At 39.4% G+C, this 27,692-nt stretch overlaps 1 protein-coding gene across 1 annotated transcript in view; it reads right to left on the bottom strand.

Annotated features, from left to right (window-relative positions):
• Window positions 1-27,692, bottom strand: part of MARCHF1 (membrane associated ring-CH-type finger 1) — a 937,042-nt gene that overhangs the window by 461,968 nt on the left and 447,382 nt on the right. The window contains 1 exon segment of the mRNA XM_073232517.1: window positions 24,004-24,212. The gene's annotated coding sequence lies outside the window, so the exon portion shown is untranslated.

Genomic DNA, 27,692 nt, shown 5'->3' with positions numbered 1-27,692 from the left:
TTGACCCAGGAATTCTACTTCTAGGAATTTACCCTAAGAACACAGCACTCCAGTTTGAAAAAGACAGATGCACCCCTATGTTTATCGCAGCACTATTTACAATAGCCAAGATATGGAAGCAACCTAAATGTCCATCAGTAGATGAATGGATAAAGAAGATGTGGTACATATACACAATGGAATATTACACAGCCATAAGAAAAAAACAGATCCTACCATTTGCAACAACATGAATGGAGCTAGAGGGCATTATGCTCAGTGAAATAAGCCAAGCGGAGAAGGACAAGTACCAAATGATTTCACTCATATGTGGAGTATAAGAACAAAGGAAAACTGAAGGAACAAAACAGCAGCAGAATCACAGAACCCAAGAATGGACTAACAGTTACCAAAGGGAAAGGACTGGGTAGGATGGGAGGGAAGAGAGGGATAAGGGTGGGGTAAAAGAAAGGGGGCATTACGATTAGCATGTATAGTGCATGGAGGGCACGGGGAGGGCTGTGCAACACAGCGAAGACAAGTGGTAATTTTACAGCATCTTACTTCACAGATGGACAGTGACTGTGAAGGGGTATGTGGGGGGGACTTGGTGAAGGGGGGAACCTAGTAAACATAATGTTATTTCTGTAATTGTAGATTAATGATACCAAAGTAAAAAAAATTAGGGAGAAAGCATTACAGGTAAATTGAAACAATAAATTTCAATCTCTGAAGCAGAAATGAGCTTCATGCACTCCAAATTGAGGAAAAGACCCATGGTTTGGCCAGAGAAAACTTGAGGAATGGCTGTATTGCATATAATTTAATTATAGTGTTTTACAGGTAAGATTTATCGTGTCAGATTTGTGGGTCAGGTTAGTCCTGCTACTGAAGGTTCCACTGAACTAATAAAGGGACTTTCTCTCTGTAAGGAAATACTACTGTCAGTTGAATAAAATGTTTGCAGAAGTAAAAAGGGAGCAGATATTTGATGCTGGCAAACTGGGGAAGTGAGGCTAAAATGTGTTAAGCATGGAGACTGAGCTGGTGTAGAATTGAAGAAACTAAGACTAAAGAAAGGATATTATGAAGCCAGAAAATGATCAGATGGAGCAGGTGATGACTTAAAGCAGAGTTCTTTGCCTGTATATTTTTAAAAAATATGTTGTCCATGTAAAATAAATCAGAGAACTAGTCTGGGGGCTAGGTGAGAAGACTCAGTCTCTTAAGATACACAAAGCATTACTGAGTCCGTAATATTGTATTCCAAATATAATATTACATTTAAAAAGTATGTATGCCTTTTATATTATCATTCAAAATAATATAAAAAGAGTGAAATAGGAATTTGTCAAGGGAAAAGTCCTGTCAAAAGGGTTTTTCCATTTGCATTTAAAATAGTGCGATTAAAAAATTAAAGTACACTCTACTTTTAAGTATCAGATTTATTTATTTGTATTATAAGGTATATTTGTAGCAAGAAAAGTCCTGAAATGCATGTTTCAAGAGGTGCATTAGGTATAGAAATCTAAGGGGAGTATCAGAATAAGTCACTATCAGTGTAATTGTTATGGTTGTAAAGTTAATTTAGCAGCTGAAATTAACCAATCTAGCAAAGATGATTTCCATATGTAAATGTGGTATTAAAATAGACTATCACATCCTTTCAAAAAAATAGTGTGGCAAGCATAAAATCTGCATTTAACCTCTTCAGGGACTAGCAGAACAGGCTGTACAAATTTATCCACTGTAAATTCAGGCTCTATAACAAAAAATATGAACATATATTTTGAAGAAGACCATTGTTGTCACTTTTCCACAGCTCCATAATGAACTACCACAAAACATAAAACAACATTCACTTATTTATGTCATGATTCCATGGGGTAGATATCTGGGCCTGGGTTAGGCTCAGATTATCTCAACAAGGCTTGTCATACATCTGGAGTCAGCTGGGGCCTGGCTAGTCTTCTACGATACACGTGGGTCTAGTGACTGGCTATCTCTCGGCTGTAGGAAACAGGAATGACTGAACTATGTTTCACCCATTAGCTACTCTGGCTTTATCCACTTTGCAAAAGAAGCAAGAGGGCACATGCTGACGCTCAAGTATTTCTCAAGGCTTGGCTCCCGCTGCTCCTCCTACTCCTCTATTAGCCAAAGGAAGCCACATAGCCACGTCCAGAAGCACGCTGGGAGCAACTACCAAAGAAAGGCCTTGAATACAGGGAGACAAACATAAATTAATGCAATTAATCCACTGTAGCCTCATAGAGTAAAACGCATAGTAAAAATAAATCTTCATGCCAAAAAATGACAAGGATATATTGCAAGAAGTAACAAATCAGTGTTTTGAGAAAGATAATGAGAAACTTGATTTATGCTGCATTAAGACAGAGACATAACCTCTTGTTCAACAATGTATCCTCAGTACCCAGGTCAGTATTTGGCACTTTTTGTTGAAAAAATGAAGTATTTTAACTGGAAATTGATTTTCTTCATTGAAAATGTTCAATGGAAATCTTTAAGTTCTAGCATGCTAAAACACATCTTCTGAATTTCAAAGTAGAAAAAAACAAAGTAAATATATTCATCTTAAATATGGCTTCTGGAGTCATATCAACTGGGTTTACACCCTGGCTTTGCCTCTTATTATATGTGTGTTCTTGGAGAAAAGAACCACGTCTTTCTGGGCCCAAATTTCCTGACCTATTAAATGAAGATAATGACAGTTTCCATTTGCAGTGATTTTAAACATGGTTCCCTTTAAGAATTCTGCAACATCTTCTTTTGAATAGAGTGAGACTATTATATTGTGACTATTTCTACCAATGTTTAATGAAAATAATGCTGCATGACTTCTAAGACTTGGCCATAAGAGATGATGTAGCTTCTGCCTTCATCGTTGGAATGTTTGTTCTTAAATCCCTGAGCCTCCATTTGAGAAATCTGACCACCCTGAGACCAGCACACTGTGAGAAAAGCTGAGTGACACAGAATGGCCATGCAGGTGCTCTGGCAGGAAATCTTATTCTAACCCATATAGCAGAAATGTGAGTCAACAAACCATTGGATTATTCTATCTTCTCACTGATGAGTTCCTCTCCCCAACCTTTGAATCTTTCCAGCTGAGACCCCCGGCATCATGCAGCAGGGAAAGCTGCTATGTTTTACCCTGCTACATTCTGTCTTAATTTTCAACCCACAGAATTCATGAGCCTAACAGTGTTTGTTTTAAGCCATTAAATTTTGCTATGTAACTTGCTATGTAACAATAATAACTATAACAGAAACACGGTACCTGGACTAAAGGTGCCACCATAAAAACCCAAAACATGTCCCTTGGCTTTGGGAGCAGGTGTCAGGCAGAAGCTAGAAGGACGCTGTGATGACTAATTTCATGACTGAACATGGATGCCTAGACATTTGGCCAAACACAATTCTGGGTGTGTCTGTGAAGATGTTCCTGGATGAAATCATTTGATTCATTAGATTGAATAAAGCAAACTGCCCTCCTTATTGTGAATGCTCTTCACCCAATCAATTAAAGATCTGACAAGAACAAAAAGGCTGAATAAGAATGAACTCCTACTGCTTAACCCCTTGAGCGGGGACGCAGTTCTTTCCCTGCCTTCGGACTCAAACTAAAACGTCAGTCTTATTTGGGTCTCGAGTGTGCTGGCTTTCAGACTGGGGCTGCCACCATGGGCTCCTTGAGTCTGCAGCTTGCAGACTGAAGATCTTGGTAATTCTCAGCCTCTACAATCATGGAAGCTCGTTGCTTCTAACAAATCTCTTTTATTTCATATATTTATTTTTTCATTTCTATTATTTATCTATCTATCTCATTTCATATTGGTTCTGTTTATCTGAACAACCTGACTATACAGACCTTGAGGAGACTGTTAGGGAGAGTTGGAGAGGCCTCAGGGAGACTGGAAAACCTCCTCAAAGAGTTGTAAAGAGCTCCGTGAGTGAAATTTGGGAAATTGTTATTGGAGGCTGGAAAAAAAACTAACCATTGTTAGTGGTGGAAAGTTTGGCAACAATGTTCTCACTTATGATGGAAAAAAAGCTAACATATGATAACAGACTGACATAAAATTTTGGTTTTTAAGCAAAATTTAGAGGAAATGTAAAGGATCCAGGACTTGCTCCTTTTATTTAAAAATAAAACTATTTCCCCATCCCCAGTCTCTCCCAGCCGAAGATCCTCTAAATTAAGAAATTGCCTCAGGTCGAATATCAAATCCTGGTTCCTCTCAGGTAAGCATCCAGGGTAAAGATGAAGTCAAAGGAATGACTGTAAGAAAGCACTGGTAAGAACTCAGAAAGACTGGAAGTGGTGCCTCATAAATCCTCTCAGGAGACAAAAGCTCGCCAGGAATGTTAAAAACATCCCTGGCAAGTCCCCATTACACAACAGAGATTCCGAGGATTTTAAGGCCTCACAGAAAGGTAAGGTGGTTGAGTTTGACTTAAAGAGAATTATGAGTTTTACTGTTGTTTATTAAGTGAATTATAAATCAAAAGGACACTCAGAAACTATTTAAGAAATTGATCTGCTTTGACTGAAAGGGATATAAACAGTCCAAACCAGAGAGGCCTTTAGCAAGTCTGAGAGGGCTTCTCATTTGAATACAGGTAATATCTATGGGAAAAGAAAGAAGAACATAAAGAAAACAGCTAGAAGAAAGAACCAAGGTCCTCAGAAAACTGCTTTTGGGAAGTAGAAATAAACCCTAGTCTAAGAACTAGCAACAAATGACCAGTTGGATTTCAGAATTATTATGGATCAGTGGCTTTTGTCTCTTTCCCTTTATTTTTCTTTAACTTGAGTATAATTGGTATACAATACTATATTAGTTTCAGGTGTACAACATAGCTATTCAACAATTAAATATATCATAAAATGCTCACCACAATAAGTATAGTTATCTCTGTCAACAATATACTACAATAACATTGACTATATCCCCTCTGCTGTACTTTCATTCCCACTACTAGTTTACTTTATAATGGGATGTTTGTGCCTCTTTATCCTCTCTAGTCCCTCCGTTGTGCATGAGGGTGACCATAAAGTTTATTCAACCATTGTGTGTTTAGTGTGTAGTGTACAAATAACTTGTTCGTTTAATAATTTTAGACTTCTTCATATCAAATACAACCAAACTAGAATAACTGCACCCAAAGCTTCACCTGCAACTGGGGAGTCTAGATAACAAGATCTTGACTTGCAGTTGATGATAAAATGGGGTAAAACTTCAAAGGGCTTGGAGAAAGGAATAATTGTATTTTGTACTCTGTAACACTGTTGATAAAATGAAGGTTCCTGTGGCCAGGATTCTCAGATGGCCCTGGTTGGCTAGCTCACAACACACGTGAGGGCAATGCATCATTACTGACTCTAAAGAACTCTGCCCAGTGCTCTGCGTGACATGGTGGCAGGGCTGCAAGGCTGCAGGAGAGCAGAGCAGAGGCTGGAGTGGTGGCAGCGCTGAGGACAGAGGCTCAGAGGATGGCTGTGCAGGCAGAGGGGCTCAGAGGCAGAGACTGGCTTGCTGCATGCAGACTTGCTCTGAGTGAACGGGATTTTAGTGATTGACCTGCCACTGTGGAAATAAAGTTGGGTATAACCCTTCCACCCCAAGAACATTCTAGTGTCATTTCTTTGGTCTCACTAAACTCATGGTGAACTTGCCCAGGGTTGAAAAGCATTGACAAGACAAATTAAAAGGAAGGAATGTAGACAATTTTAGCCACATATGAAGTGTGGCGGTTTTAAAACATTAGCCCAAAATTGTATGATACTACTTACATCCAAAGATGGTATCTATAAAATGGTTGCTTTACACATTACAATAAAAATATCAAAAGTTAAAGAAAAGCAGAGAGTCTTAAAAGCAGCAAGAGAAACAACTTGTTACATACAGGGGAACTCTCTTAAGTCTATCAGCAGAAACTTTGCAAGCCAGAAGGGAGTGGCACAATACATTCAAAATGCTAAAGAAAAACAAAATTCCAAGAAAAATCTACTGAGCAAAGTTATCATATTTTTCTTCACTCAGAATTGAAGGAGAAATGAGTTTTCCAGGAGTTTTTAGGAGTTCATCACCACCAAACCAGCCTTATAAGAAACATTAAAGGAATTTAAGCTGAAAAGTATGAAGGTTAAAAAATAAGACTAGTAAAAATAGCTTTATAATAATTAGTTTAGGAATACACAAGATAAGAAGATGTAAATGGGACCCTCCATGTTCACTGTAGCATTATTTACAACAGTCAGGAGATGGGAATGACCTATGTGTTCACCAATGGATGGATGGATGAAGGAAATGTGGTATATATTATTCACCATAAAAAAAATGAAGTCTTGCCATTTTGACTTCATTAACAACAATTAAATATATTATAAAATAAATATAATTTTTTATATGGACCTTGAGGGCATGATACTAAGTGAAGTAAGTTAGACTAACAAGACAGATACTGCATGATCTTACTTATATGTGGAATCTTAAAAAAAAAAAAAACGTACAGACACAAAGAACGGATTGGTGGTTACCAAAGGCATTTTTGTGGGTGGAGGTGAGGGGGTGGAAATTGTGAAATGGGTGAAGGATGTTAGAAGGTACAAACTTCCATTTATGATATGCATAAATCGTGGGGATGTAATATACAGCATGGTGACTATAGTTAATGATGCTCTACTGTATATTGGAAAATTGGCAATAGTAAATCTTAAAAATCCTCACCACAAGAAAAAAATTTGTAACTATGTGTAGTGATGGAGGCTAACTAGACATTGTAGTGATCATATAACAATACGCACAAATATTAGATCACTATGCTGTATAAATGAAACTAATACAACGTGTATGTCAACTATACCTCAATTAAAAAAAAAAGGTGGATTTATGTCCACTGCCCTTGCATCTGGGAAGGAATGCTAGCAACTGCTCTGACTACCCGGCTGCTGCCTAAATGGTACTGGGTGCTTTCTGATGCTGGGTCACAAAATGCAATGCAGCTTCTAATTTGATTGTTGGAAACTCAAACTTAGAACCTTGTATCTTCATGTAAAAAGTCTGCCTACCCTGAGATAGCAGCTGTGAGGATACAGACATGCATGAAGAGGTCACGTCTATTCATTTAGCATTCCTAGTCTTCTAATCACCCCAGTTTGGGTGCCCAACATCTGAGTGAATGAATGTTCATGTAATTCCAGTTCCTCATATTTGAGTCATCTCATAGTCACAGACCTGGAGTCACTGACACGACAGTAAAGCATCTTACTAGGTACTGTGAAATTCCTCAGAACTCATGAGCATTATAAAATGGTTGCTTTAACTCATTACGTTTTGGGCAATTCATTGCACAGAAATAGCAACTGGATTATGATCTCAGAGAAGTGAGTTATGAAAAGCATATGAAACAACTCCTATTGAACATGTAGTATGTGTTCAATAATTTGCTAGAATTATAATGATGATCATAAATGTATGAATATTAATATTATATATTTAATATATAATAATTATATATATAACATATATGTTATATATATGTATATTAAAATTAGTGTCAGGAATAGAAAAAAGTTGCCTTTATCTTCACATCCTAGGCATTTAGTACGTCAGGCAAGGAGATTATCTGTTAATGCAGAAATGCATAAATAACAAATTCAGAGAATAAGGAAAACCTGATTGTGGGTAAAACTGCAATATTTCCAGAATCTCTTGCCTGGCTTTAGTGCATACCATATAAGGAGCTGTTTCCAAGGGGTGGAGAGAAGTAGTCCATCTCCATATCAGTAGGTGACCACAAGGTTGTGGGTGGGGGGAGTAAAGGCATATCTGAATCAGAGAGGTTTGGTGGGGTCCTTATTGCAGTTGGGTCACACGAGACAAGAGTGAGCAGAAGTAGATGATTGGGCATTGGTTTGACTGAGGGAGTGGTCAAGGCCCCACATTGGGGGATGTATTGGGTACCAGAGACCACATGTAGAATTAGTAATTCATTGGTCCCTGTGAATGTACAGTGTGTCATGGCGCTGGTGGACACAGGAGCTGAGTGTTCTCTGATTCCTGGCAGCCCTGAGCATTTTCCCAGGACCCCTGCTGTGATAGTTGGCTATGGGGGTAAGGCAATTAGAGTGAAGGGAGCCCAAATCCCACTGGGGACAGGGCATTTACCCCCAAAGGAGTATACTGTGTACATTTCTCCCATCCCTGAATATATTTGGGGGGTAGATATCCTGCAGGGCCTGTGGTTAGAGACCACTGCAGGTGAGTTCAGACTGATGGTTTGTGTGGTAAAGGCATTTTTCATGCGACATGCTAAGCACCCATCTGTAGCTCTACCTGTCTCTCAGTAGGTGACAAATACTAAGCAATATAAATTGACTGGGGGACACAAAAATTGAAGAGACTCTACAGAAGTTGGAGAAGAGGGGCATCATAAAGCCCACTCATAGTCCTTTTAATTCCACAGTGTGGCCAGTGAAAGAGCGAGACATCTCCTGGGCTATGACCTGGATTACAGGGAATTGAAAAATATCACACCCTCTTTGCTTGCTGCTCTCCCCTCTGTAGCAGCCCTTATGGATAACCTCAGTCATGAACTAGGGATGTATCATTATGTTGTGGACATCAACAATACTTTCTTCTCTATTGACAAAGCACAGGAGAGCTAGGAGCAGTTTGCCTTCACGTGGGAAGGCTAGAAGTGAACATTCACTGTCCTTCCACAGGAATACCTCCACAGTCCCACCATTTGTCATGGACTTGTAGCCCAGGACTTGGCCACATGGAAGAAACTGCCAAATAGTGTGGTTGTATCACTGCAGTGAAGGTATCATGCTCATGTCTGATTTTCTTGCAGATTTAGAAGGGGCAGTTTCTAGACTGCTGCAACATCTACAGGAGAAAGGATGGGCTGTGAGAAGCACCAAGGTTCAGGGACCCAGTTTGTCAGTAAAGTTCTTGGGGGTTGGCTGGTTGGGTAAGACTAAAGTTATCCTGGTCATATACAATATCCAGGCTTTCCCGACCCTTACAAATATGGCAGTATGACAAGAGTTTTTGGGTCTTTTGAGTTACTGGAGAGTGATTATCTCATACTTGGCACGAATTCTGAAGCCCTTATACTGGTAGGTAGTAAAAGGCATCAGGTGGGACATGTGCAGCTGCTTTTACTACTGCTAAGTAAGCAGTTAAGGCCATACAGAGCTTGAGTGTAATGGAGTCACCAAGGCCCTGTGAGCTAGATGTTCACGTAATAGAAGATGGTTATGGATGGGGCCTTTGGAAGATCAGACACACCAATTTACTGGGTGCTGGTCACAACTATGGAAAGGAGCTGAGGTCAGGCACACCCTGATAGAGAAGCAACTGATTGCTGTGTACCACGCCTTGCTGGCTATGGGCCCCATTGCCGGAAGAGCTCAGACAAAGGTTATAACCAACTATTCGATCATGGGGTGGGTGTGAGACTGGACCCAAAGGCCATGGAGTGGCATGGCACAGATGCCCACACTGGCCAAATGGGTACATATTTACAGCAGCATAGCACCCTCTCTATTAACCCTTTAAGTACAGAACTCCAACACTTATTGGGCCCAGTGCTATACACCAGTGGAAAGCAGGAAGAACTGGTTCTTGAGACATTGATAGCTGAGAGAACTTAAGGAAGGAAAAGCTTCTTTACCTGAAGATGCTTGGTACACAGACAGCTTCAGTCATGGCAGCCCCCGAAGTAGACAGCTGTGGCTTTCCATCCTAAGGCTGAGACAATATGGATGGAGGATGGAGAGGGGAAGAGCATCCAATGGGCTGAGTTGAGGGCAGTATGGCTCATGATCACCCAAGAGCCCTCCTCCATAGTTGTCTGCACTGAAAGCTGCACTGGGCTTGACCCTGTGGCTACTGACATGATACCATGCCAACTGGATGGTTGGTCACTGGCCCCTTTGGGGGCAAGAGCTGTGGCAAGACCTATGGGCCTTAGTCAGACTAAGACAGTTACTGTACATCATATGACTGGCCAATTGCCTTTGGCATCCCCAGGGAATAATGAAGCAGACACATTGGCCCAGGTGTGTTGGCTAGAAGGAAAGCCTGCCTCTGATGTTGCCTAATGGTTACATCAGCATTTGTTGCATGCAGGAAAAAAGACAGTGTGGGCTGTAGCCCATCAGTGGGGCTTTCCACTGACTTTTGAAAATTCAGCAGAGCCCAGAAAGAGTGTCTTGTGTGCTCTAAAAGGGCCTTACAATGAGTCCCACAGCAATATGGGGCAACAGTGAAGAGGCTGATACCCCTTGTCAGGTGGCAGATAGACTATATTGGGCCTCTGCTCATATCAGAAGGATATAGGTATGCCATGACTTATATGGACACAGCTGCTGGACTCCTGGTTGCTCTTCCTGCATGCTGTGCAGATCAGCAAACCACCAAGAGGGGCCCACAGTGTCTCTTTTCAGCTTATGGCTGGCCACAGATGATTGTGAGTGATCAAGGCACCCACTTCACTGGACATGCATTTCAAGGATGGGTGCGGGCAATTAGAGATGAAGTGGAAGTGTCATGTACCATAAAACCCTATCTGGGAAGGCATGATAGAGAGGTACAGCAGTTTGTTGAAATATGGCCTGAAGTCAGACACCAATAGTCTATGGGCCTGTTCAGTTCACTCATGGACAGTGCTAGGGCATTTGAATGAGAAGCCCTGAAAAGGAGCCTTGAGCCCTGTGGACATGCTAACACACATTGCTATCTCTCCTGTACAGTTGTATGTGCAAACCAAAGAGGAGTTATTGAAGCCAGGATATGGCCAGCAGAGCCATCCTTCTGCCAGCCCCATCTGTGTTAAACCCCAGAGACTCTGTTGAGTGGACATGGCCCTGGACATTTCAACACGTGGATCAGCAATGGCTGGCTCTTCTGGCACCTTGAGGAAAAGGACTGGAAGCTGGCTTCCTGTATATTGCTGGAGTAACAGCAGAGTGGAACCCAAATATCACAGCATTGTACCCAAAATGTCTGAGGTAAGATCATCTTATGGTGAAGTTCTGTTTTATTTTTATGGTCAGTGCATGTACCTCCCAAAGCCTGAAATACTGACCCATCTGTAACTCCCTCAGGGAGAGCAGTGAAGGTCCAGTATACTAGACCAGGACAAGATCCCATTCCTATCAGTGTCCTATCACAGGATCACTCTGTTATATGCATCCTACCTGATGGAAAAGATTTGCCGATGCTGTTGTTATTAAAACATTCATCTTATTGCCCTTGTGGTTATTTTCTTCTATAGTCCCTGTGGTCTGGAAGTGACCCCTGGCAGCAGCTGCTGCATGGTGATTGCTCTGAACTCCCTACCTATTCAGCTACTGACTGCTTTTGTAATGAGCAAGCTATGAACTTAATCTGCATAAGACTTTGAATCTAGCTGAATCCTCCAGTTTGAGGATTATTATGATATTACTGCTGTTGTTATTGTATGTTATTAGTCTGGTTACTGTGCTCCACTTTTCTCACACAGGGGCCATTGTGGAAGATGTGGATTTAGTAGATTGTGAGGCGAAATTTCTGGAGGGGTGAGCTGTGGGTAAAATTGCAATATTTCCAGAATCTCTCCCCTGGCCTTAGTGCATCTCCATATCAGTAGGTGTTTCCAAGAGGTGGAGAGAAGTAGCCCATCTCCATATCAATAGGTAATTACAAGGAGGAACGAGGGCATATCAAGACTGGAGAGGTTGGGTGGAGTCCTTTTTTGTAGCCAGCTCAGGAGAGCCACAGGCAAGCAGAAGTGGATGACTGCTTGTAGGCAGCAAATGGATTTCTTCCACTTTATTTCTCCCTTTGACTGATTTCAGTTTCGAAGGTTATTTGCCCCAGGCTGGGAACATATTCTCCTCCCAGCATTACACACTGATTAACAGCCGATATTTGGTCATCCACATCCAGAACTATTAAAGTCAGGATTTCTAAATTTTGGAGGACAGGGGGAAAATGGTCACCTCACTTGTTGACATCGTCTAAAGGCAGAGAGACTTACCCCTATTAAATATCATCCATACTGTTAACCAATCCAGGTAAGTAAACCCCCAAGTCTCTCATATTTTGCTCTCCCAATTCAAATCAGTATAGTGGCTTTCTCTTAGGCATTTCTACTCTCTAAGCCATTTCAATGACATTGCAAGCACTGGTAACTCCAAAGAGTATCATGGGAAAGTAAATTTTTTTTTCACAGAGCAATTTGTGTAGAATTGAAACAGGCTGTTACCTCAGGTAAATACTGTTTAAATTCAACAGTTATAATCAAGTCATCTTTGTTCAATTGAAGACCATTTAAAAGCTGTTCAGCACAAGGTTATTTTTTAAGAAAAAGGTGACGGTGATTTAGAAGAATGAAAAAAATTTACTGTATCCCTCAAATATTTGCAAAATAATCCTATGCAGATAAACTTTCAACAAATTTTCCATTCAGTATCATTGGTTAAATGCTTTTTATAACAGAACCTGTTTATACTGAATTGGTAAAACAAAAGGGAGTTGACGGCATTACCACCAGAAGGGTGAAGAAAAGTAAAAAGAATGATCAAAATAACATTTTGTTATTAAAAGTGCATGAAATGTAAAAATATCACTATCCTAAATAAAGAATACCTGGCAATATGTGCACTGGACAGAAGTGAAATACATGTAGAGCATGTATTGCTCTACAAATTTTGACTCTTAAATATTCTTGGTTCAGCAGCTTTAGGAGTAAATTTAGATGGCAAAGAAATGCTGTAAGCTTGGGTGTTAGTCTTCTAAGGCAAGCAGTCATGGTCTCTACAAGTAGAGGTCAAGGTGTTGAACAACTCCAAATAGTAATGAGCTAGCTTTTACTTTCATTATCTTTTAATCATCATTATTATAAAAGGCTGAATCTATGATGCCATACAACCTTAAATATTTCATCAATTCATCATTAATGGAAGGTACTAATTAATGAGTCATATTCACTATGATAATAAAATATGTTGATGAAAACTACAGTCAACATAGGGAATTGATTCCTTTAGCACTTTCATTCATCAAGCACTTAATGGTGTTCATTTGTCACAATGAATTTTCCTAGAATTTTAGAAATAAAAGATTGTTTTAATTCTTGTAACTTTATGAGTTAGTCCTCACATTTGTGACTATTTTACATATAAGGAAAGTGAGGCACAGAGATGTGAAGTAATCTCACCAAGGTCCCACAGCTAAAAAGTGGCAAAGCTCAGATCTGAACCCAGTTAGTCTCCCTCTAGACACGTGCTTTTAACTACCTCACTCTGTTGCCTCCCAACATAGGCAAGTTATGTATCAAGAGATTCCAATTCTAAAGTATGAAGTTTCTATTACATTCTTCATTTTATACCAAACAGAATGCCTGAGTCAGATGGTGACACTGACAGTCAAAGGTGAATCCTTTACTATGTAATTGGCTAACTGTATGCAGAAATCACTTCTTCCAAAACTTGAATGAACTATAGAAGTAGTTTCAGAGTAAATGGTCATACAGAAAGTAAGCTTAAATTAAAATAAAACATACTGACAGAATTTGAATTTTTAAATCTTTTTAAAAGATATAATCAATCTTTATCATATTTTGTAATTGTAAGAAAATTAATTTTCAAAAGATTGGGAAATACTGTATTACAAATCTCAGTCTTAAATAAACTTTCACCCACTAAGCACTAAGAGCTATACACTGATGTATGGAACTTGTTTAGGAGTACACCTGTTTAGGTTTACAGACAGGAATAATTATTGTCTGTAAAAAACTTGCCCAGTTTTGAAAACATAATATTGCTTCATATATTAACAAATATTTGTTCACTCTGTATCTCACACTTCATTTTCTGTGCTTAGCAGCATTGCATGTCCAGTGGTTTCCTGGTGCCATAATTTTTTTCCTAAGAAACTCTCTCTCTGATGTGTAGGGGACAGCTTTTGTTTTCTCACATATCCGAAGGCAGAATGGGAAAGCACCTTCCCCCATGTCTGAATGCAGCACGGGAAAGCACCAGCTTGAGAACAACTGGTGCTGTCCTTGGAAGCTATCTGCCCACAAAAACATATCTTGTCCTCGAAGACGAGCCAAGACACCTCACTCTGAAAATAGGGAGACCTGGAGGATGTGTGAAAACACTGCCCCTACTTACTAGGCAGCTTCTAAGAAAATCAACAAGGTGCTCTGGCCTGCCCTCTGCGGAAGGGAAAGATGAGTATAGCACTTGGCTGAGGTCCGAGAAAGGCAGTATAAAAATGAAGGTGCTGCACCACATCGGGGTTGCAGTCATTGTCTGTCTGTCTGTGTTGTCTGTGTTACTTGTTCTCTCATGTCACCCAAAGAAAATGTGCGGCACACTACATCTGGCACCCAACGTGGCGTGCGAGTGGACAACCCCACTGTGAGGCAGGACCTCACAACCCTGAAGAAACTGGAGAGGGGGCGCCAGGGGTGACTTGGGACCCAGAAGGGAACCAACATCGGGTAAGTCGACAACCATGACAGTTGGACTTCTGGAAGAAATGAGAAACCCAGAAGGACGCCAACATCGGGTAAGCTGACAACCGTGATAGTTGGACTTCTGGAAGAAACAAGGAGTACTAATGGGGAACTCTCCCTTTCTTGAGAGGGAGTATCAACAGCTCATACAGGGACTTCTGCATTCTCTTGGCGTAAGTGCCAAAGATAAGCTGTTGAAAGATTTATTTACCAGAGTCCGGAAGCATTGCTTTTAGTTTTGCTTTCCGTCAGAGGTGCAATTAAATAATGAAGGATGGCATAAAGTTGTTAAAACACTTCACCAGGCTCATCAACAGGGGGACACAATGCCTGCTACTTTGTGGTCCCTTTGTACCTCTATTTCTCAAGCTCTGCAGCTGTTAGAAACAGACTCTGAGAGAAATGCTCTTTCTGCTGTCTCTGATAAGCATAGTCCTTCATATGAAAATGTTCCAGAAGTTTTAAGTTTGCCACCTCCCCCTGATGAAGGTGGGGATGAGTCTGATCAGGAAGACAATGTACTGATGGAGTTTAGAGAAATTGACAGTAGCCACCACTCCCCGCAAGCTTTCACCCTCTGCTCCGCCGCTTTCTGCCTTTCCCACTTTTCTCCCGCCTCCGCCGCCGCTGCCGGCTGCTGGACGCTCCTTTACCGTTACCAAGGGGCCTGGGCCTGGTGCTTGTGATGAAGTTCTGTCTTTCCAATCACTAAACGAGAGATCCCTTCTAACTCCCAATTCCCTCAAGGAGGACTTGAGGTAAATTATCTCCCAGTAACATATAAGGTCCTGAAAGAGTTAAAACAAGCTGTCCAAAATTACGGCCCTCAATCTCCTTTTGTACTAGGCCTACTTAAGACTGTTTCTGCAGAAAATTTGTTGCTACACTTAGATTGGGAAAATATCTGTAAAACTGTTTTAGAAGGGTCACAATGGTTACAGTTAAAAAGTTGACGGTATGAAGAAGCTACCTCACAAGCTAGGAGGAATGCAGCTTGGCAACCTCCTGGTCCAGTGGAGTCTGAACTCACTGGGATGGGGCCTCATGCCTCCTTAGAAGCTCAAGCTAGACTTAGTGATTTGGCCTTAACCCAAGTGAAGTCCATAGTGTTAAAATCATAGATGAAAATTGAAATCTCAGGAAAAGATAGCCTCTTCATTCACAAAAACCACCCAAGCTCCTTTGGAACCATATACTGATTTTTTATCTCATTTAAAAGATGCTGTTTTCCACAGCTTAGGAGATAGTCCTGCAACTAACACACTTCTTCAAGTATTAGCATTTGAAAATGCAAACCCGGAGTGTCAGAAAGTGCTTCGCCCGTTAAAAGCTAGCCGCACTCGGGTTGATGCATTTATAAGAGCCTGTGCTGGTTGGCATAGGCGGAGTGCTTATTAAGCTGAAATTCTTGCTGCTGCACTTCAAAAAAGTACTCCTAAACTAAGTTGTTTTAATAGTGGAAAACGTGGACATATAAGAAGAGAATGCAAAAATAGGAAATATAATTTCTTACAAAAAGCGTCTAAGGTAATGGTAAATAGAGCCTGTAAAATAATCAAACTACACCTTCAAACCAACATGTAAATAGCTCTATTCTATTAACTCCTTTCTTTAGAGGCAGTCGTCCTAGAGCTAGGCACATCCTTGTCTGCAGCCCCAAGGAAGCGAAACAAGCTCGTAATATGAATCAAGGCTCTAGCAGTGAGAGGTCACACAGTCCCTGCACTTATCAGACAGGCAGGGGGCTCTCAGAGAATGACTAAAGCTCAGGCAGAAAAAACTAGGAAAACTAACTGAGGGTAATTCAATCCCTAAACTCTAAGAAAGAAGTGTCTTATCTTTGGCACACAAACCTGGCCTCAATACAGACACTGATTAGAGAGGCTTGGCACCTGAAAGAAGCATGCAATATAATGTTATGCAGCTAAATATATTTTGCCACAAAGAATATAGTCAAAAGTCCGGTGAACTACTACAATATGGAACTAGTTTTCTAAATTCTTTTAGTGAAAATCTATTCTACTTACTAACTTCATCATTATCTTTGAAAATTGGGAAGTTTTAAACTAAACTCCCTAAGATAAAAGAAATTTATCTTTTACAATACAGCCTGGCTTTAAATGACTCATGCTAGAATTGTACATGCATTTCATTTCCAGCCCCCTGGACTGGGGCTGTCTAAACCTTAACCCAGTTATGTAAACTGCTCGCCCTTAGAGTGTATTCTTGAAAACTGAAGTACTTTTAATCAAATAAACTAAGAAGAAAGAAGGCAATTAAATATTAGTAACTCAAATCTTCATATCAGTTTGTCTGTCTGTATATATGTTTTTATATGAAAAGTGTTGCTAACTGTAGTCATTATGTCTCAGTCTGTATGTTTGTGTGTCTAAGTGTATAAATAAAAAATATTTTCTACCTCTGGATGGTATTAATAAAAATTGATTTAAAAACAAGCACTTGTGAAAATTGAGCATTCTAAAACTTCCAGAAAATCTAATAAAAAACATTAACCATTAATGCTAATTTTAGCTTAACTGAAATGAACATGCCCTTATAGTTGTCAGCTGCCAAAGTTTACTTAAAGTCATTTAAGTTGATGTTACCTGTTAAATATTTCAAGAAAATACTTAAATAAAAAATGACTTTTCAGTAAAAGTTTTGTAAGTAATTTAGTATGGTTGTTAAAAATAAGTAAACAAGTGTAGCAAATAAACTTCTTAATAATAATACTGTATTAATGTATAACAGTGTATATATCTGCAAACAGTTTGAGAATTTTTGTGGTACCTTACTTGGAGGTTATGAAGGCTGCTGCGAGTGGCTCAGGGTGATGTTCACAGGAATGAGCCAGGGGAAAGCAATACCCAGACTGCGATCTCCCCCTTCGGCAGTGCATCAGATTGAGGGATCCGAAACGCATGTTGGCATGGTCAATGCTCCCTTTGTGCTGAAAAGAACTGAGTTAAATGGTGGCTAATCAGCAAGTTCTAAAAATACTGGTCAATAAAATATTTGTAGTTATACCTGCTCCTCCCATGCTTCCAGGGCACATTAAGGTTTTTGTTCAGTAATCTCTCAAACACAATAACCATATTGAGTCTCATTAATTCAGCTATAAATTCATAATATATGTATTTTAAAATCCACACAAGGGAGGAATTTTAATAATGTTCTTGCCTAATTGAACCCATGATTTGAAAAATACTGACCAGGGTGTGTCACCAACTACTAATTGTTTTCATTTAATAGTCAAGGAAATGTGTTTGTTATTCAGTCTTACTTATTAATGCAATTACCCACAACATCTTTTTTAAACCAGAAAAAATATGTAAATGATGCTAATTTCATAACTGAAAGCAAATAATAATATGGAAATTTCCTGTTTTTCATTATATACAAGCATTTTAATACTATTAACATACTCAGTGGAATTCACTATAAGCACATGGGACTCTAATACTCAATTTAGATTCAGGAGAGAAGTGAGAAAGTGTTCTGGAGAAATGAAAAAGAGAATTAGCTTTTCTACCCCCTGGCATTCTCCCTATAGTATCAGACTCACACTGGCAAAAAAATGCATCTCATTTAGTTAATACAGAGCATTCTGGGTAAACGTGCACAGCTTATTCACAAAATAATGTTTGTGGTTGCTAAGCCTGGATGCCAGATATTTCCAATTTCACAAATCAGTTGTTTCACAAGTAATGATACAGGAAATTATTGTAACTACACTTTGACAAAGAATCATTTAATTCCCTGTCATGTGTTAAGTGATACAACATCTGACCAAAAAAAGTGGCTGAAACAATAAAGGACACATATTAAGTCACTTCATTGGAAAGTCATTTAGTTTTGAATAAGGGCTGGTTTCAAGCAAGGATTGATCCAGTCTCAACCAACATCACCTGGAACTGAACCAATTTTTTCTATATTTCTCTGTTCTGCCTATTTTCAAATCAGCTCCTGCATTAGGAGCATCTCCGGTACCCCCCATGCTCCAGCCTTTTCCCTCACAGCATCCAGATCCAGGCCTCATGTTCTCATACAAACCATCCAGAAGAGACCAAGTCTATTCCAGAGATTTTCTGGAATAGAAGATTTCTCTTTGCCAAAGTCAACCAAAGGCTCTGCGTGAGCCATTGATTCTGGTGGAGTTTTGTGTCCATTCCTGAGCCAATTATTATGACAGCGAATTATGATACACTGACCAGTTTAAGCCAACACAGGCCCATTCTGACTGATGTGGCTGTGAGTGCTCAGGGTTTGGTCTCTGAGAACTGTTACCAAGGAAGCATGGATACTGCACAGGAGAGACAACAGATGTCCACCAAAGGCAAGTCCCCACTAAATTCTATCCTGCCTCAGCCAAACGTGCCTTTAAAAGGAGTCATGGTCTTTGGGTGTCCAGAGTGGAGCATGACCACATGATCATCCTGAAGAAGTAACAACAGAAAATAAAATGATCTTTTTTTTTTTTTAATGAGAGCTAGTAAATGTACTTTTTTCTACATCTAGTAAATATACTTTTTTCTCTAGGGAAGAAGGTGGAGAGGTTAAGTGACTAAATGTTCAAAGTCTTTGGTAAAGCCAGAACTCCATTTCAGGTAGACAGAATCTCAGTTTAGTATCCTCCCTCCTATTTTGCCCATTATTTTTAAAATCTTATCTTATTTCCTAAGTTTTAATGAAATTAATCCTAGATATATTCTCTATCTAGGACCCATTTCATACTCCATCTGTCCTTATGGGTCATGGGCAGATAACTGTAACAACAAGAGCCCAAACTCCTCTTTCAGAAGTTAGCAGCTTTGTGGGTTTTACTGACCCTTTTAAGTTTTGGGATTGTAATTTTGTGCCTTGAAAAAAAGTCACTCAATGCAATACTAATGCATACTAATGCAAAGGGCACCAGACTGGAAGTCAGAAGGACTGTGTGTCTGTTTCTCCTTTACGACTAACTAGTCGTGTGACTTTGGCAATTTATTTATTCTCTATGGATTTCAACTTCGGAATTAAGATAAGGAATTTTTATCTGAGCTCCTTTGAGTCTTCAAATTTTGCTTAAGGAATGTGAAAAAGTTATGGTACCTTAATTGTAAAGAAACACATAGAATTTGAAATTAGATTGGCTAATTTCAAACTAGGCTCTGGCTCTGAGATTAAATATGTTAACTTTTATGATTTTCTACTTTCTAATAAATCTATAGGTATCCATTATGTTCAAAATGAAGACGATGTATCAAAAAGCTATTTTTTTTCCAATTCACTGAAGTTCATAAAGGGATTGCCAAGTAACAGATCAGCCAATACTTTGAGAAGAGAAGGGTGGCCCATTGGGCTGTCATTGGAAAGACAAGCAGAATATTTGAAAAGGATTATTTTAGGAAAAGGGAAAGAGAGCTAAACATTCTTTAAAAACAAAAGATAAAAATTGAAGTAGAGAAATATCATGAAATCATGAAAGCAGTACAGGAAAACATACATATAAACAAAGGTGTTTTTGTTTGTGTTCCCCTCCTCCCCCAAAACCTTCTAAAGCATGGTTGCCATGTCAGTTTGCAAGTGAGGAAAGGTTGGAATGAACAGCTGCATGGCATCTGTCCTGCTCTTACACAACTCCATGGTCTGAGGTGCAGACTCTGAGCTGACAGAGTGTATGGCAGCACTGTGAGTGGCAGTGGCATCCTTGGTATGAAACCTGGTTTATTTCTACGTTTGAAACACTGTGGTCCTCAGGGATATTTGCTTGTAAGCCCCAGATAATTATAAAGAATATGTGCAATCAATTAAAAAAAAAAAGTCAAAAAAAAGAAAAGAAAATGTAATACCTAAGAAATGAAAGAATGACTTCACATCTTAACATGCCTTCACAAAACTTGAACAAGATAAAATAAATGCAATGAGTTGACCACATCTTTTGGATAGAGTAATTGTGCTAAACAAAAAAAAGAGTATGTGCAAGAAGTTGACTAAATACTGGAATTGCTAGTCATGCAAAATAAGTTAACCTTTCAGGTCTAAGAATTTGATTTTCCTTATAAGAGACAGATGTCTTATAAGCCCAAATCTCTAAGGTGAATTAACTGAAGCCTAACAAGTGATTTTAACATGTATAAAAAAGGGAAAAAAAATGGTCTAATAGAACCAAAATGGCCCACTTAGAAAAGTAGGCAAGTGACATTTAAGGAAGCTAGACTAGCCAGTGTTTGTACTCAACAAGAGAAGGAGAGTTCTAGAGAGATCTGGAGCTATGAAACTCTTTAGAGAGACCTTCTCCCATGGCGTTCCGAATGTCTGGCCCTCACAACCTGTACATAAACTAACTCCACCCAAACCATTTAACCCCCATCATGGATTACATTCTATGAAGGGAAGTCTGATTACTAATTGCCTTTCCAGGACTTCCCTGGAGCTTGCACTCAAGCATTCAACCACTAAAAGCAAAACAAAACAAAAATGAAAAACAAAACCAAAAAACCCTCCAAGTACAAATTAATAAATTTGACCAACTGTATTGCACATAAATCTTCTGTAACTTTGATTAGTCTATGAAACTCTTTAGATAGACCTTCATAAAAACTGATTATCTCTGGTAAGAAAATCTTGTCTCTGGAATGCAAGTATGAGGCATTGTCCTTCAACCACCCAAGCAACCTCTAGAGTTGATGTTTCTGGAAGAAAAATCTGCATCCTTCCCTTAAACATTAATAAGAACCATATCTAAATTGTATATAATATGTTATATTGTTTTTTGTACTTTTGGGATTATTAACCAACAAATAAATAATTATAATGTAATGCCATGCAAAATAAGTCAAAATGTATAATCATTATAAAGTTCAGAGTTAGATTTATTATTTTTAAAAAATATTAATGTATTACATTTCACAGTTTAAATATGGAGTGTAATAACAGTTGAGAAATATTTCTGTATTTTCTTTTTTCTCTTTATATGCCTTAAGAAAACTACATGTAAAGTTAAAAGATTTGTATATTCAAGAGACTCCACATTTTAATGGAACAAATTAAACTGGCTCACCTTTAATTTAGCAAATTCTCACTTCTCAAATTAGATTGATTTGCCCCATGTGCCTATGTATTACTTGGATAACTTTAAGACTACTAAAATACATTAAGGAAACTTCATAGGAAGATGTGTCTCATTTATTCAACAATCAAGAAATACCCACATTGTGCATAAGATGTTTTACCTTCCTTTAGAGAGACTCAATACTTGAAATTACAGAAATCATTCAAGGATAGTTTCTTCTTGCTTTCTAACATACAGGGTATATGTTTTTAATTTACCCACCTTAAATAACATTTACATCTTTCTCAGACTATTTGTTTAGTTCATGAAAACAAATTGTCTAATGGCCTATAAAATTGAACTATATGTTTCAAACCTGTTCTTAAAGAGAAACTTTACATTCCATCCTGTAGAAAACCAAGATTTTTTGAAAGCTGGAAAGTGCTTCCCTCTCTGATACTCAAAACTATGTCTCTTTTTAAAAATAATATGTAGGCTGGGAGCTTCTTTTCTTTATCTAATAATTAACTTAGTATTCCTTTAAGAATGCCCACTGATTCACATCACAACATAATGAAGTGTGTTTCCCCCTGAAAGAAACGCAGCTGTTCACAAAGGGATACTTCTTTAAAAGATTTGTGAGGATGTCTGAAGATGTGGTTTAACATCAGTATTTGGATAAAGATTGTGGCTATTTTTAGTCCAGACTGAATAATTTCTAACATGGAAAAAAACAAGTTTGTTTGTTTGTTTTCAAAAGTCATGAAAGCCATCCCAGTTTTATCTGATTCACAGGCAAGCAGACAGCAGAAGGGGGTTTCTGGCGGCAGCATGAAGCCAGAGGGGCTGGGCGGCAGGGGTGAGGGGTACGGAATTGATAAAGTGTTTTCATTTCCAAATATCGTTCAGATGCTTATCATTCTGTAAATCAAACAAAACTACCACCCAGTATCTTCATGTGAAGTTTCCTTCAAAACTGTAAATTCATCCAAAGAATCTGGATGATGAGTAAATAACGTGAAACTTGTATAAAACTTGCTTTTAGCATTTCCATACTTATTTTCGTAATCGAAATCCCACTCCCCACCAACACCAGTAAACATGAGATAGCTTTGATGTTCTAAGAATCACATTATCAAGTCAAAAAAAGAGATATATTGCAGAGAAGATTTCCAATTAATACTAAACTGGTAAGTTTCTTCACTTGACAAAGATGTTTCATTCTCAGAAACTCCAAAATACCAGATTTGGCTATGATAGGGGGCAATTACTGAAGTAAAAGTATCTCTCACACTAAATTAATCAGACAAATCTGAAGATTTATACGAATTCTTGCCACGCCAAGATCTTGCTCTTCAATGACATTTTCAAAATCAGTTCAAACAAAGGAGGAAGCGGTTATAAATGTCTTTTCAGGTTTGTTAACCTCTTCCTCTCAGGTACTCCCTGACACTCCACTCCCCTTTGCTTTGTTCATTTCCTTTTGGTTTTGTTTCACTGCCCCCTGTGTCCCTAACACCTATTCCTGAGAAAAAAGATGAATAGAACTGGAGGTGGGGAACATTTTTGACAAAGCTCAGGAGACCTGAAAACTAGACAATAGTTAGGTCAGGCGACAAAAGGATTACAGTTTGAGCCATTCTATCTCAAGCTCCATTTTAAGGGAGCACAACATTTATAACATTTTCAACCAATATCCTTGAGTCTGCTCAGTCTCTTTCTTAAAAAGCTCTGAAATAAACTCCCAGCATCTGATCTTTCAAGCAGTTCAACTTAAAACAGCAGCTGCTAAATTTCACTGCAAAATACAGCCTATGTGTAATAAGCTGAATAGTATATTTCTTTACCCCAGGTATGTTTCAAATAATGCTTTTTCATGAGGAAAAAAAACAAATGAAACAGACACTAAGCAAACATGATACACAGGCATGCACTGTGAGTTCAGACGGAGAGCAACGGAGCCTACGAAGGCAGTGAACTGTCCCGACTCACGTGACGTGCTCAGTGCCACGGCTGTCTTATCCTTAGCTTCTCTGTCACTTTGTTAAGAAAGCTATTTCAGATACATTCTAACTTAATGGGCAGAGAGCAAAATTAGCATACATCAACAGCCCCACTGTCTGAAAATGGATGGCAGTAATGTTCACAGCCTTTCAGGACGGCCAGGTCGTGCCCCAGGAACCGCAAAAGCCCAAGTGACTCTGCACAAGTTTATCTGTTCAAGCAGCCAGTGTCCTCATGGATTTGTTTCTTTCTTCATTCAGAATATAGAGGTCAGGTTTAGTGTGTTCCTGTTAGTTAGCAATGATTCTCCTGCAATCTCCTATTACACACTGAGAGCAGGAACCAGACGCTCTCCAGCCTTAGTCAGAGCCTGGAGCGCAGGGAGCAGGGTCGGCCACAGTTGGCTTGGCTGCCCTATTTTATCAAGTCAAACCTCCTCTTACCTCGACTTCCTTGTTCTTCTCTTTGTTTCTGCCCATTGAACTTCTCCCATTGCTGGCCGTCTCCCGGGCTGGGATTACGGAAATCTGGTGGAGGGGCATACTGGCTGGGCTGCGGGTCGCCAGTCCCTGATTGGATGCCTTATCTCTTCACTGGCCCTGAGGAGCCCACCTGCACAACTGTTCATATCCTTGCTTGGCCAAGCTCAGATCTAAACGAAAAGGGGAAAAACAGTGTTTGAGATACTGTGCAGCAGAAGCCAGGGTCTCTGGCCAAAACGTCAAACACACTGAAAGGGAGTTCAAAAGAAATGCAAGAGCATATAATCCAGGGAGTGTTGCATTCTCAAAAGGACGGTTTACTGCAAGTCATAACTGCACTGCTTTGTCACTGGAGTACCCCCTCTCCCCTAAGCATTGTGGGAGACAACTCAATTTCTATGGTACCTAATAACTGTCATGGAAACCAAGGAAACCTAGGTCTCACAGGCCCTTATTAGTGACTGCTTCCTCTAACGGCACAGACTCCCACATTTGCAGAGGCTGCCACTTCTGCTTTTGTTTCCCCCACCCCGATTCCCCAGGAGTCCACTAAGCACCCAGAGACACTGCATCCTGCTGAGTAGGTAAATAAGCAGAAGGCTGAAAAGCTTAGTGTCCTATTTGGAGCCAAATCTCTTCCTTGAAAAGTGCAGCTAGCTGGCTGTGTCCTTCATGCATCCCCAGGAATCTGCTTAGGTCAAAGGATCTGCCTTGAAGAGATGAGCATCGAATAAGGTGTAAAAATATAGAAAAAGAGTGGGGGATTGGGGGAAGAGAAAGGAAGAGAGACAGACAGAGAGACACTGGGAGCCAGTGTAAATGTTTTTCTTTGGCTGGTTGTAAGAGTTAACTGTTCACTGCGCCTTCCTTAGATCCAGCTCGGAGTGAGAAGACAGCTGAGGTGCAGAGCAGCCCATCACCCACCGCAGCTTTGCCGACCTGTGCTCCCTGAAATGCACTTAGAAGGACTAGTGACAGCCTCTCCTTGCCTTTCCAGGAAGGAAATAGACCATGCTAAGGATTTTGTTGTCTTTTTAATTAATAGAATTTGAAGAAAATAAATGGTTGTTCCAAATTTCTGCCCTTCAAATTAAGAAAAAAAAATCCAATCTCTCATAGAATTTTGAAAATACACTAGCTTTTAAAAATCACTTTTTCTCTGTGAGAATTTCCCCTTTGTTAGGGCATTCAGTATTCTGTTTGAAAGGACAAAGTTGTCTTCTCATATTAGCTGCAACACTTTTATGGTATGAATAGACCAGATCTCTCAGAATCTTTCATAGGTGTTCACCCCAAAAGAAGCAAAATTCAGAAAATCTGTTGTTTTTACACATCCACAGGCACTGCTTGTAGGTTCTAATTTGTCCCTAAATCACACAGGAGAACTATAAAGCAGTTCCTAGCTACAATTAATCTCTAACTAGCTTTGTATTCACAACAACATTGCCATTTCTATAGGATGCTCCAATTTGTTTAATCTCAGAATAGAAATAAAAAGTGAAATTAATTTGTAAACCAAATTAATTTAGGCAAGTAAAAAATAGTCAATGTAAATATTGCTAAAAAATTTTAAATGTTGCTGAAATAAAGGCTTCAATGTACTTTCAAGTTCAGTCTGTGTCCCATTTGACCTGATTCCCACCTCGCAGGAGCTCTGGTGATGGCTGTGGCCTCTGCCACCCATCAGGCTCATCCAAGGAGACACAGCACGCAGGTACCTGAGACCCGCTTCACCATCAATTCAAGTTCAGGGCTACTGTGATATCCTTAAAAATATCACAGATGATTCTGGTACAAACCAATTTTGAGAAACACTGCACTATATCAATAAAATTACCTTAAAAAATAAGCTAATTAAAGTGTGCCTAGTGATGAATCTCTTGCTTTAAAATGGTAAAAAGTAGAAAGGTAGGTCACCCTACACCTGGCATTTATCCATCATCACTTTTAGTTTACAAAGTGTATTTGTGGGTTACAGAAGGTTTAAAGAAGAATCTAAAAACCAAACTCTTCCAAAAGTGCTATGTCCTAAGTTAAGTTGATAATGTTTAAAAATTTCTGTGGCCTAAGAATTCTATCTGTGATCCAGAATTGTGAGGTAGGTATTTCATTACTTTAAAAGTAACCATTAATCCCTCTAAGACGTGGCAACAGAAGTCTGTAAGTTCAATAGTGTGTAACAAATACTCAAATGTAAATTGTGAATCTCTTTAAAAAAGTAATATCATCAGTGTTTACATCCATGAAAAGTGGCATGAGAAGCGGAGGCTGCTTTACAGATTGTCTTACCAATGGGTTTCAGCCCTGGGCAAGTTCACTATGGATTCAGTGTGACCAAAGAAATCAACAGCAAAATGTTCTTTGGGTGAAAGGGTTATACCCAACTTTATTTCCAGCTTGCACGTCAGTCACTAGAAAACCATTTACTCAGAGTGAGTCTGCATGAAGCAAGCCAGTCTCTGCCTCTGGGCCCCTCTGTCTGCACAGCTGTCCTCTGGGTCCCTCTGTCCACACAGCCTTCCTATGCCTCTCTGCATAGTCGTCCCACACAGCCATCCTCCGGTCCTCCGGGCCTCTGTCCTCAGTGCTGCCACCACTCCAGCCTCTGCTCTGTTCTCCTGCAGCCTTGCAGCCCTGCCACCATGTTGTGCCCAGAGCACTGGGCAGAGCTCTTTATATAGAGTCAACAGCCACATATTGCCCACAGGTGTGCAGTGAGCTAGTCAACCAGGGCCAGGTGAGAATCCTGGCCACAGGAACTCTCATTTTATCCACACAGATAATTTCACTTTTGCTTAAAATATTCACTGAAGTTACAGGAAAGGAGATTTTTAGCTTGAATTAACTAAATGGCTCTCTTAATCCTTTCCCTCATTATGTGTGTGAGGTTATCCTTTGTTTACTCTGAGATTTTTCAAAAATCAGATTTGAATTTCAAGTTAATTCGATTTATGTCATTGAGTTATTTCAATTAGCTTTGTTGTATCTTAAAAATTTAGAATATAAATCAAATTTCAGGAAAAGGCTATTTACTTCCTAGAGCATTTTACACACTCAACAAGAGATTTATTACATCTTTTCAAGTAAATCCGTCAGAAATAACGAGAAAAATTAATAGCTAGGATTAAACATCTACCTGGTATTATTTTAGGTATTGCCACAAATTGAGCTTTTAAAGTTTTCAAACTATGTCAGGGGAAAAAATGCTTTTAACACGTTGTATATTCTAATATGCCACATCATTAGAATACCAGAACATACATCAGCTAATGTCAAAACTTGAATTTATCTAACAAAGAAGATTCCAAAGTGCTCTGCCAACCAGAAGTATGAACTTTTCCTGGAATGACTTGAAAGCTGAGAAAAGAGCTGTGGAATGCATTTCTCCCATGGGGCACAGTCCGTCTTGTGCAGCTGTAATCAAGACCTGTGGACTAAACGAGAGGCAGTACAGTGAGCAACTGAGGACTGACCAGGCACTGGCCAGGCTGCCGGAGAAGAAGCGGGGATTCGGGAATGATTTGTGTCCACATACATACACAATCACAATCCACTATCCAGATTAACAAACTTGATTTTTGTGGAAACTATTTACTGTAATCACCATTGAAACCATCCTGGAATACTCACTCTCCACCTGGGTACTACTC

This window comes from Manis javanica, chromosome 3 (assembly GCF_040802235.1).
Source record: "Manis javanica isolate MJ-LG chromosome 3, MJ_LKY, whole genome shotgun sequence".
Lineage (NCBI taxonomy): Eukaryota > Metazoa > Chordata > Mammalia > Pholidota > Manidae > Manis > Manis javanica.
The sequence above is the reverse complement of the archived record's forward strand: the minus strand, read 5'-3'. Positions and strand labels throughout refer to the sequence as shown.